Genomic DNA, 13,210 nt, shown 5'->3' on the forward strand with positions numbered 1-13,210 from the left:
CTACCAGTGCAGGGGACACAGGTTCCATCCCTGGTCTAGGAATCTGATGTGCCTTGGAGCAAGCAAGCCTGTGCGCCACAATCATTGAGCCCACGAGCCACAGGCCCTGAGCCCACATGCTGCAACTACTGAAGCCCATGCTCTGCAACAAGAGAAGCCACTGCAATTAGAAGCCCCTGCTTGCCACAACTAGGGAAAGCCCACGTGCAGCAACAAAGACCCAGTGTAACCAAAAAGAAAAAAAAAATTTTTTTAAGGGCTAAACTTTAGAACTGCCCTAATGGCGCAATGGATAAGAATTTATCTGCCACCGCAGGGGACATGGTTTCCATCCCTGGTGTGGGGAAGATTCCACATGTTGCAGAGCAATGGAGCCCATGTGCCACAACTAGTGAGCCCACATGCCTAGAGCCTGTGTTCCTCAACAAGAGAAGCCATTGCCATGAGAAGCCTGAGCACCGCAACTAGTTGGCCCTGCTCACTGCAACTAGAGAAAGCCCAAGCAAAGCAACGAAGATCCAGCACAGCTAAAGCTGAAATTTTTCTTAAGTCTTTTGAAGAAAAAGGTTAAACTTCAAGTAAGACTTACCTTACATATGCTTGAAGTTGGGGATAAAAGTCCTTTCATGATAATGATCATAAGAGTTTTTCTTTTGGTTCAATCAGTAATTAAAGCCTAGAGCAGATACTTGACCCCACAGTAAACTGATGCTTAGGAAGCAGGTCACCTCAAATTATTAATCCTTTTGCTATTATCAAGGATTGAAGGGGATCCTATCCTCAATTTGCTTCCAGATTGCTATACTATTCCAAAAAACTATACCCTACTGTACTTTGGGGCTCTAGGTGGACCTCACAAGAATAGCTCCTCCAGCCATAAGTAGGTACAAGGTATGTACATATTTGGGGATGATGAACAGTGCTCTCTTTGTTTTGTTCACTTAAGTTTGAAGCTCTGGTAAGGGCTTCTCTCTTCAGTTCTGTTACCAAGTCATAAGATCAGAATCATCTGTGTTTTATTTTTCTCCTTGGCCCTTTCTTTGGGATTGAAACTGACTCCTTAACAACTCAGGTGCTTGGAGAGAGCACATCTGGTGGCCCACGTGTTCTTGTTCTCTCTGAGGTGAATGATGAGATGGTGCTGCAAGAAGCTTGGAAGCAAATTTCTTCAGAAGGAGTCGAGGCAACCAGGATCCTCTTAGTTTCAGGTCCCAAGAGGTATCTATTGGCAACCCAAGTTGCCAACAGTTTGGGGTGGAGGAGTGCTTTGTTTTAGTAGAGACAGGGTCCAAGAGCAAATTTTCTGAAGATCTTTCCAGTTTTGATAACATGCAATGAAAGCTTTCTATTTGTCCTTGTAATTTCAAAAAGATTGCATTATTTGAAATTAGATGTTATTGTAATCTTTCTTCTGCCCTGGGCCACTGTGGTGGTGGTCAGATCAGAATAAATAACTCTAGGACCTCAGTTTCTCCACATCTATTAAATCGGGATAATAATTCTTGTCCAAAGAATTAAGTGCATGTACACAAAGGTGACCTTGGGTATTTAGAAAGGATGGTGCCTTGGGAGATCAATGTATATTGATTATAATTTTCTGTCTCATTCTCCATGAAACTCAGAGCCTGTTACAGGCATTTTACACAGTTTCTCCCCCTTGTGGTTGGCAAGTCTGGCCATAAAGCACCTGGAGGAAAAAAAACCCCAGGGACACTGAAGGCAGCAAGGCTTGGAGTCCCTCTTTTTCTTTTTTTAAATTTTTATTGGAGTATAGTTGATTCACAAGGTTGTGTTAGTTTCAGGTGTACAGTAAAGTGCATCAGTTATACGCGTACATATATCCACTCTTTTCAATATTCTTTTCCATATAGTTGGTCCCCTCTTCTTCCATTTCAGTTTCCCCACTCATCTGTTATGTTTCTTCAGTACCAGGCAAAAGTGTCATCCTAATTAGAAAACCACATGCTAAATAGTAATAATGAGAAACCCTGTTCCAGCTTGCCTTCCAGGATGGATTTATTGGTTTGAGATCTTCTTAGGTCACCAGGATGAAAAAGCAGCTCAGGAGCAACCCTGCTGTCTAGCCGAAGTTGGTACACAGGAACATAGAGGCTGCTCTGTGTCTTAACTTCACTGAAGAGGAATGAGGCGAAGGGGCGGATGTCCACCTTGAGTCCTGAAGTAGAATATGAAAGAGGAGTTCCGTTCCGTTCCATTCTGTCGCTCAGTCGTGTCCGACTCTTTGCGACCCCGTGAACTGTAGCCTACCAGGCTTCTCCGTCCATGGGATTCTCCAGGCAAGAATACTGGAGTGGGTTACCGTTTCCTTCACGAGCACAGGGGTATTATCCTGGTCCTCCGAGTTTTGAGCAATGAAATTCTCTCTTAGTTGAGCCATATCTAAAAAGAAGCACTTTCCAACATGTATTCTTTGGACAAGTTCTTGGAGGGCATGGTGTTGACACAATTTGATGAGGAAAAACTAAAGCATGGCAAGAGTTTTTTAGTGCCCAAGCATTCCTTAAAGTGTCTATTATTGACCATTTACCTCAAGACACTGTGATCGGACATTGTGACCAAAGTAGCCACTTTAGAGGTGGCAGAAGATATAATGGGTAGGACACCATGGAAGAGGTCAGGACTCCCATCGCAAATGCTTGGCTTCTCTAGAGTTTATTCCCACTTCCTTCTCCCCCACATCCCAGAAGAATTTCCTTTCATCTTTTGAATAAGTGTTGTGGCAGGCAGAATTTCTTAAATGACCCCCTAAAAATACTCCAATCCCCAGAACCTGTGAATTTGATTAGCTATCGCACCTGTGGTAATGTTTGGATTTTTTTAACTTAGCTCATAGAGCAGATACTTTACTGAAAAATTTATTGGTTATTACTACCAGATAAGAGGCAAGATAAAACCTACTTCTCATTTGCAAAAAGAGTATAAAGTCAACTCAAAATGGCTGTGACAAGTGTGTATGTTATGTGCCTTTATTCCAGCTCTTGCCAAGAAAGATTTTTTTTCTTTGGACCATTTTTGATGGTTATAAACTGAAAAACAAAACAGGAAACAGTACTGATAAGGACAGGAAAGAAAAATAGGTTTAGAAATAAAAATAGGGATACTCAAAATGATGGTTTCAGTTCTGTGAGCTGTCTAAAGACAGCTCAGGCAGCAGTCAGCAGTTCAGGTTGATCATACCTTCTGGAGTGGTGGTTCAGTCCCCACTGTCCTGGAGTTCTAAGGCAGAAGACTGCAACCTTGAACCTCAGTGCAGTGGAGGAGTGCAAGCATACTATTTTCTGTTGTTTTTAAATAATGTGACAACTCCCAACTGAATAACAACCAGCATCTGAGACCGTGTCTGAGATGCTGCTCATACTCTGCTGGAAAGGGCAGTTTTGAAGCACAGTGTCTGAAAGTTGGATAGAAGTCATTCCTCTCCTCCCTTCAAAGTAGGCCCCACACTCCATGGATGGAGGGGGCATGAGCCTGACCAGAGGCTAAGAGCCAAGGAAGCAACAGAGCAGGAACCCAGAGAAGGGCCTGTATCCCAGTCCTCAGTTCTAGTCCAGTACACAGTGAAGACCCACCAGGCAGCCAGAGGCTTTGGAAGCAGAAAGGTAGGCTTGTTTTTTATTGAATGAGTGATCTATGCAATTGCCAAAGCCACTATGTACAGAGAAGAGGCGGGGAACTCTATTTCTTGGTCTCTTCCTCCTTGGACAGAGTCTTAATGATTTCTTCCTTCTTGACCTGAAGCCACTCTTCACCACACTTGCGGGTTTCCTTGGTCTTAGACCTGCAGGCCTCAGCCTGTTCCACCAGAGGCTTCTTGCAAGCCTTGTCTGCCTTCAGCTTGTGGGTATGTTCTGTGAGAATCTACTTGTTTTTGAACACATTACCTTTCACCTTCAGGTACAGGCTGTGATACATGTGGCAGTCAATCTTCTTAGATTCACGGTATTGTCTGAGCAGCCGGCACAAAATTCTCATCCTCTTCATCCAGGTTACCTTCTTGGGCATTCAAGCATTGGCAGTACCCTTTTGCTTACCTATGCCCATATGCCTGCCTATCTGGCAAGCCAAGGTGTTTTTCCGGCATCAAGCCCGTGAATGGACAGCCACAGGCTCCCAAAGATGATCAGCCCATCTTTGATCAGCTTCTGGATCTGCTGGCGGGAGTTGGCAATTTTGTTAGTCTCATTGGGGTCCAACGAGACCTTCTTTTTGCCACAGTGGAGTTCACTGGAGGCAAGCTTCTTCAGAAGCCTGAGCATACTCATGGCTGCGGCCATAGTGGTGAAAGGAGAGCTATGGTAATGTTATATATGGCACGGCTGACTCAGATAGGGAGATTACCTGCATGGGCCTGAACTAATCAAGTGGCCTTTAAAAACAAAGAGCTTTCTCAGACCAGTGGCAGAAAAAGAAATCAGATTTGAAGAAAGGATTCAATACACTGTTATTATTGGCTTTGAAGTTGGAGAGGACCATATATTAGTGGCTTCTTACATCTGAAATTGAGCCCTTAACCAATAGCCAGCAAGGAAATGGGACCTCAGTCCAACAACTGCTAGGAACTGAATTCTGCCAATAGCCTGAATAAGCCTGGGAAGTGGATTCTTCCTTACAACCTCTAGATAAGAGCCCAACTCAGTCAACACCTTCCTTGACTTGGGATTTGTGAGACACTAAACAGGAAACATGGGCTTCCCAGGTGGCGCAGTGATAAAGAACCCGCCTGCCAATGCAGGAGACACAAGAGACGCAGATTCCCTGGGTTGGGAAGATCCCCTGGGGGAGGAAATGGCAACTTGCTCCAGTGTTGTTGCCTGGAAAATTCCATGGACAAAGGAACCTGGTGGACTAGTCTGTGAGGTTGCAAAGAGTTGGACACAACTGAGCACACACAAACAGGAAATGTAATCAAACCTGCCTGGATTTTATGATCTACAGAAAGTAAGATAATAAATGGAATTTGTTTTAAACCACTGAGTTTATATAGTTTGTTACGTAGCAATAGAAAGGTAACACAAGTGCAATTTTCCAGTCTGCAAAAGGAGTTAAGTTTCCTCTGAATCTTGTGTTGAAAGGAATTCTAAGGTTGACTTATCTGACCCTCTGCCTCCTAACTTCATTGACTCTAACCTAGCTCAAGAAGGCAAAACAAGGAAAAATCTTTTAATTTTATTTACTTACTTATTTGCCTATTTATTTATTTTTGGCAAGAGCCTGTGGCATGCAGGATCTTAGTTCCCTGACGAGGGATCAGATCTGTGCCCCTTCAGTGGAAGCATGAAGTCTTAATCACTGGACCACTAAAGAAATCCAGGAAGACATATAAGCAAAAATTGTATGCCTATAGCTATTTTTACTATGGCTATTTCATTTGTGTGAGGTAGGTATTTTTTTCTGGTTTTAACAAGTGAGAAAACTAAGACTCAGATTCAAGAATCATGACTTTGTTCTAGAGGTCACCTAGGTGGAAACTGATAGAACAGAACAGCAACCCATGACCAGAGGTCCTTGCATTATGCCACACAACAAGGTGTGGGGGTCAGGATATCATTGAAGGAGAGGGAAAGATGAATCTGGACAGTTTTTTAGATTTCTCAGTGAAGGAGATTGATCTGTTTTTCTCATAATTATCATCTCTGTGGATAGGCAACATTTGCTTACCCTTGTGTTCATTTTATCCACTGCTGGGTAATTTCCTGGCCTTCTGGGTAGGCTCAGTTTAGCTGGTTGGCTCAGCTCTTGCCCCAAGATAGATATTTTTTAAACTATTGTGGATTAGAACCTTCCAGGAACTGCGTTGCTGCTTTTATAGAAACCAACTCTGTAGATCTTGCTGGTGAGGGTGGTTGTGGGGGGGGTTGTATGTATGTTGTGGGATGATATCTATGCCTAACAGATTTCCATCCCCATTGCACCCCTAAGGCTTTTTGATTCACTTCTCCAATATCTGGAGCAAGAAGTTTCCAAAACATAGCCGCAAAGGGTAACAAACACCCAGCCCATAACTCCCTTAACAACAAGAGGACAGTCAGTGGGGATTTAGCTCAGGGAAAATCTGTACAATGCAAAACTCATAAAATTTTCAAAAACAGCTTAGCCTGTGGAGTTGACCAGATTGAAGGTCCCACAATCCTGGGTTCAAGTCACTTTTGGTTAATTCTCGTGCTTCAATTCCTTCCCTTTTGTGAAATGAGAGGCACATTTTCTTGAGATGTGCCTCCTAGAGAAGACATAGAAATAGATGAAATTAGATTTTAAAATTCTTGCTGGAGGGAATTTCCCTGGTGGTCCAGTGGGTACGACTCTGAGTCCCCTATGCAGGGGACCTGGGTTTGATCCCTGATCAGGGAACTAGATCCCACTTGCTAAGACTAGGAGTTTACATTGTTGTAACTAAAGATCGGAGGTCCTTCGTACCACACCTAAGACCCAGGACAGCCAAATAAATAAAAATTTTTTTAAAAAAAATTCTTGCTGGAGACCTAGATCTTGTAAATTGTCTTTATCTCTTCTGTTTCTTAGTTACCAATTTACCAGGAGTAATTTAACACTAGGACTCTCTGCCAGGGCTAAAATTAGACTCCACCACTCTGGGGCTTCCTTTTCTCCTTCTTGCTTTTGTTTTGGGGGCTGGAGGGAAACATATGTGCTGCTGGAGTTAGTAAACGAAAGACCACAGAAAACTTTTCCTGCTGAAAAAACATTGTTTTCAGCCACCTTAATATCCTTTTAAAGAAAGAACCCAAGTCTGCCCTGGATTTTGTCTATTTGATTCACTCCTAGATATGGACCTGGGAAATCCCTGGGCAGTGAGAGAGAGAGGATAAACAGAATTGGAATGGAGACAAGTTAGGCTCTTGATTGCTCCAGCCAGCCTCCCTTTCTCAGCCAGACAGGCTTTCTGCCACCAAAACTGTAAGCTTCTCTGTCACGTCCCAAAAGGGTCTGGAGTTACTCCTGTGGGCTGACATCTTTTCTGAGGGTGGAAGGCTTCAGGTATTGGACACCTTTCTTGTCCAGGGGTCTAGGGAAAAGGATCAGGCAAGGAGGGAGTCAATCTTTTCCAACTGTAACCTAGTGAGAAATGGAACAAATTCTTTACCAGGGAAGACTGTGTAAACAGTGCCTTTGGCTGGAGCCATAGCGTTGGGGAAGCAAAGAAAGGGATCTTTGTTCTCCCCTACCCCAGCCAGAGCACAATCATAGAGCTGGGATTGTTTGCTTTGGCAAGAGACTCCCTGCTTGAAAGGACTAGGCGTTTCAGAGACTGGTGAGGCCTCTGTTAGGTTTCCCTTATGAAGCTGAGAAGAGGATAACCCCCAGCCTAAATCTTTTACCTAAGGAAGTGAGCTGAGAAACCTGGAGGCTTAAGGCATCTGGCCCATTCTTCTCCAGCTTTGTTCACTTTCCTTCCCAACGTTACCACAGCATAGGATGTTAGTTAACCTCAACCTTCCTGCCTTTGAGAGTGTTTTTGGTTCTTGTACTAGTGTTCTGTCCCCAAAGAAGCTACATTTTCACAGAATGCAAGATAATCCCAGGGCTCCTTTCTAAGGAGTCCAACGGGAAATAGGGATGCCAAGATCATTTTCTCCAACCTGTTCCTTTTAGGTTGTATTGTATATGACCCTTATAGTTGTAGTCAGTCTTTCCCAAAATGTCCAGAAATGTCTCATTTTCCTTGGATAACACTGTTGTTGTTCAGTCGCTCAGTCATGTCCAACTCTGCAACCCCAAGAACTGTAGCCCACCAGACTTTTCTGTCCACGGATTTTCCCAGGTGACGATACTGGAGTGGGTTGCCATTTCTTTCTCCAGGGGATCTTCCCCATCCAGGGATAAAACCTGTGTCTCTGTATCTCCTTCACTGCAGGCGGATTCTTTACCACTGAGCCACCAGGGATGCCCAATGGGTAACATTGAAAGAAAGGTTAGCTGCTTGATTGTGTCCAACTCTTTGTGACCTTGTGAACTGTAGCCTGCCAGGCACCTCTGTCCATGGGGATTCTCCAGGCAAGAATACTGGAATGGGTTGTTGTGCCCTTCTCCAGGGGATATTTCCAGCCCAGTGATTGAACCCAGGTCTCCTGCACTGCAGGCAGATTCTTCACCATCTGAGCCACCAGGGAAGCCCAAGAATATTAGAGTGGGTAGCCTATTCCTTCTCCAGGGGATCTTCCCAGGAATCAAACCAGGGTCTCCTGCATTGCCAGCGGACAGCATTTGTGTCTCACAAATGTAAAATAGTATTTATGCAGTGCCAGGTGTTCTACAAACCCCATATCATTTCATCTCTGTGACCATTTTATCAGGTAGATGCAATTGCCCCCATTTTACAGATTAGGATACTGGGGATTAGCAAAATAAAATAATTTGCCTAAGTCACACAGATGGTGTATTAGTTTACTAGGGCTGCCATAACAAAATACCACAAACTGAGAGGCTTGACAGAAATGTATACTCTCACAGTTCTGAAGGCTAAAAGTCTAAGATCAGGGTGTTGGCAGAGTTGGTTCCTTCCGAGGACTATGAGGCAAAGTCTGTTCCATGCCTCTCCCCTATCTTCTAGTGGCTTGCTGGTAATTTTTGGTATTCCTTGACCTGTAGATCTATGCTTTCATATTTAGATGGCATGTCTGTGACCAAACTTCCCCTTTTTTATAAGGACACCAGTCATATTGAATTAGGAGCCTCTGTTACTCCAGTATGAACTTATCTTAACAAATTACAACTACAATGACTCTATTGACCAAAAAGGTCACCTCTGAGGTACTGGTTAGGACTTTCACATATGAACTTGGAGGGGGACACAGTTCAAGCTGTAGTAGATGGTAACTTGCTATGCCAAGATTTGAACTTGGGTCCCTCTGATTCCAAAGTCATTTGTGTTGTTTCTGCTGTACTATGCTGCCTCCTAAAAATCGGAAAGTTACTCATAATGTATTCTGCTTTCTATTATCTCTCATCTTCAATCCAAACTCTATATGGCTGCTTCCGGTAATCTCTCTAACGTGTAGATTTGATCAATCATTCTCTTACTTAAAAATCTTTTAGTGACTCCCAGTGACTAACTGGATAAGGACCAGACATTTTATGGTGATAAAGAGGGCCTTTCTTTCATGCCTGTCTTTTCAGCCTACTTTCTCATCACTCTCTCTTCCTATCCAATCACCATAAACTCCAACCATACTGACCTATTTGCAGTTTCTCAAATACGTTATGCTTATACACTCCTTCAGTTCTTGGTTTCATTCATCACCTCTCCCAATATATCCCTTTTTGCAGTTATCATCATTTCAACTATTCAGACAAACAACAGCAACAACAACTGTAGGCTCGTTTTATTTTTAAATACCTTTTTGGCTGCACTGCACTGCATGTGGGATTTTAGTTCCCCGTCCAGGCATCATACCCGTGCCCCCTGCACTGAGAGTGAGGAGTCTTAACCACTGGACTGCCAGGGAGGTTAGGCTCATCTTTGATTCCTCTACTTCCTTCCCTCTGTACATCCATCTCCACTGTCACCACCCTAGTCTCAGCCACCATCATCTCTTACTTGTACTACTGAAATGACCTCCTGACGGTCTCCCTGCCTTCATTCTTGACCACTCCATAGTGAAATGATTACTGAAAGTGAAATTGGTATTGGTATCGTGATTTGTAATCACAGTTCTGAAATTGTGATTCATATTCTTCTGAATAAAACCACCAGTGGCTTACCATTAGACTTAGAATCAAATCTGAAGTTGTCACAAGGCCTGTTAAGTTTTTACAAGATCTTGTCTCTATCTGCCTCTCCAACTTTACCTCAGATTACTCCTCTCATCTCAATAATCTATTTACAATTGTGTAAAAAATTACCCCAGACTTACTGGCTTAAAACAACAAATATTTATTATCTCACAGTTTCTGTGGATCAGGAATTCAGAACTGGCTTAGCTAGTTGCTTTTGGCTCAGGATTTCTCATGAGGTTGCAGACAAGAAATTGGCCTGGGCTGGAGAATCCCAGGGACGGGGGAGCCTGGTGGGCTGCCGTCTATGGGGTCACACAGAGTCGGACACGACTGAAGTGACTTAGCAGCAGCAGCAGCAGCAGCCCCTGTTGACTCAAGGATTGGGGTTCGAGGATCTAACTCCAAGATGTCTCACCTACATGGTTGTTGGCCAAAGGTCTCAGGTTCTTATCATGTGGGCTTCTCCATAAGGCTGGTCACGGTCCCTACAATATGGTACTACAGCTGATTCTCAGAAGTCACACGCTGTCACTCTGCCATCATTTGTGTCTTAGCAGTGTGTCACTAAGTCAACTCAGACTACACTAAAGGAGAATAGAATCAGGCTCTACCTTTTGAAGTGAGGCATGTCAAAGAAGTTGTCAATAATCAATTCTCAGCCTTCTGACTAAGATCAGGTGTAGAATTTGTGGATACATTTTAAAACTGCACTTATTCCTGTAGGTGATTATTTTTTAATTCAGACCTAGTAAGGAATTTACGTACAATAAACTTCACCATTTTTAAATGTGCTGAGTTTTGGTGATGTGTATAGTAATACAATCATTGCAGTTGAGATATGTGCATTTCTATGACCTCAGCATCTTCTTTTATGCCCCTCTATAGTCATTCCCCTCCATCACCACCACCACAGCCTCAAGCAACCACTGAGTTGATTCTTGTCCCTATGGTTTTATCTTTTCCAGAATGCCACTAAATGGTATCCTGCAGTATGTAGGGGTTTGTGTCTGTCTGCTTTCCCTTCACAAAATGCTTTTGAGATTCATCCATGTTGTTGCATGTATTATTCCTTTTTGTTGCTGAGTAGGAAATGGCAACCCACTCCAGTGTTCTTGCCTGGAGAATCCCAGGGACGGGAGAGCCTGATGGGCTGCCGTCTATGGGGTCACACAGAGTCGGACACGACTGAAGTGACTTAGCAGCAGCAGCAGCAGCAGTATTTCATTATACAGATGTACTATAATTTATGTATATATTCACCAGTTGATAGCCATTTAGGTAATTTTCAGTTTTGAGCTATTATAATAAAGCTGCCGCAGGCATTCATGTACAAGTCCTTATGTAGGCATATATTTTTATTCCTCTTGGGTAAATAACCAGAAGTGGGATTTCTGGGTTATATGGTAAGTGTATGTAGAACTTTATAAGAAACTGTCAAACTGTTTTCCAAAGGGAGTATGTCATTTTACACTCCTGTCAGCAGTGTGTGAGTTCCAGTGGCTCCTCACCCTCCCCAGCATTTTGTATTATCTGTTTTTAATTTTAGCCATTCTAATGGGTATATGGTAATGTGGCACAGTGGTTTAATTTGCATTTCCATGAAGTCTAATGATGTTCAGCATCTTTTTATATATTTGTTGGGTGAAATGTCTATTCAAACCTCTTGCCCATTTTAAAAATTGATTGTTTTCTTCTGAGTTCTGAGAGTTCTTTCTGTATTCTGGATAGCAGTCTCAATCAGGTATATGTTTTTCATACATTTTCTCCCCATCCATGGCTTTTTTTTCATATTTTAAACAGAATCTTTTGGAAGACAGAAGTTTTTAATTTTGATGAAGTCCAAATTTATCAATTTTTTTAATGGTTTGTGGTATTTGTGCCCCAGATAAGAAATCTCTGCTTAACCCAAAATTATAAAGACTCTCACTTATATATTCTCATAGAAGTTTTATAGTTTTGGGTTTCATATTTAGGTCTGTCATCCATTTCAAGTTGACTTTTTATGCGGTGCAAGATATGAGTTGTAAGTCCTGCATTGCGTGGGATCTTTCGTTTTGGCTCACGGACTCTCCAGTGGTGTCGCCCAGGCTTCTCTAGCTGTGGTGCACAGGCTTAGTTGCTCCACAGTACGTGGGATCTTAGTTCCCAAACCAAGGATTGAACCTGAGTAAATGGCAACCCACTCCAGTATGCTTGCCTGGAGAATCCCATGGACAGAGGAGCTTGGTGGGCTACAGTCCACGGGGTCGCAAAGAGTCGGACCCGACAACGACTTCACTCACTCACTCACTCACCCTGCGTTGCAAGGCGGATTCTTAACCCCGGACCACCAGGAAGTCCCTATAGTAAATCTCTAAATCAGCTTGTGTGAGTCCTCTAACTTTGTTTTCTTTTTCAAAAGTGTTTTCGCTATTCCAGGTCTTGCTACCAGCAGCTCATGCATTTGAGTGCCCCTCTCTCTTCATCTATTCATGTCTGACTCCTTGTCAGTCAATCCTCACCTTAAATGTTTTCTCCTCAGAAAGACCTTCTCTTACCATTTTCAGCTTAGAATGGAATGGACTGTGTAACACTCTGTCATTACCCTACTTGGTGCCCCCAGCACTTGAGTGTAAGCTTCACAAAAGCCTAGCTCTTCCCCTACTTGTTTATCACTGTATCTTCAGAATTTAGAACAGTACCTGCCATAATACAGATCCTTGATAAATATTTATTCAGTGAAGGAATTGAGTCCTTTGAATATGTGTAATCTTCCACCCTCCAAATCTCTTATCTATCCACTAAAATATCTCAGTCAAAAACCCACGTTTGTGAACTCACTCTAAAGTTTGTTGTCCCTCTTTGTGTCTATATATATATTTATTACAGTACTTACTATTCTTCCGTTCCGTTCCGTTCAGTCGCTCAGTCGTGTCCGACTCTTTGCGACCCCGTGGACTGAAGCCTACCAGGCTTCTCCGCCCATGGGATTCTCCAGGCAAGAATACTGGAGTGGGTTACCATTTCATTCTTACTGTCGTTATATATGTACATGTCAGTCTTGGCCACAAGACTGTGAGCACCTATGATATAGTAGCCACTCAATACAATTTTGGAGAAGGCAATGGCAAGCCACTCCAGTACTCTTGCCTGGAAAATCCCATGGATGGTGGAGCCTGGTGGGCTGCAGTCCATGGGGTCGCTAGGGGTCGGACACGACTGAGCGACTTCCCTTTCACTTTTCACTTTCACACATTGGAGAAGGAAATGGCAACCCACTCCAGTGTTCTTGCCTGGAGAATCCCAGGGACAGGGGAGCCTGGTGGGCTTCCCTCTATGGGGTCACACAGAGTCGGACACGACTGAAGTGACTTAGCAGCAGCAGCAGTAGCAGCAATACAATTTAATGGATGAATGAATGAAAGAAATATCCTACATTATGGGTTATCTTACAGTTTATCTTTCTACAAGGTGCGTG

At 43.2% G+C, this 13,210-nt stretch overlaps 1 pseudogene; it reads right to left on the reverse strand.

Moving 5' to 3' along the window:
* Positions 1-3,530: 3,530 nt before the first annotated feature.
* LOC129536219 (large ribosomal subunit protein eL19 pseudogene) lies at positions 3,531-4,283 on the reverse strand (annotated as a pseudogene).
* Positions 4,284-13,210: the final 8,927 nt, after the last annotated feature.

The sequence above is a fragment of the Moschus berezovskii genome, chromosome 6 (assembly GCF_049115385.1).
Source record: "Moschus berezovskii isolate FMDL1 chromosome 6, NW_MosBer_1.0, whole genome shotgun sequence".
In the NCBI taxonomy this organism is placed as follows: Eukaryota; Metazoa; Chordata; class Mammalia; order Artiodactyla; family Moschidae; genus Moschus; species Moschus berezovskii.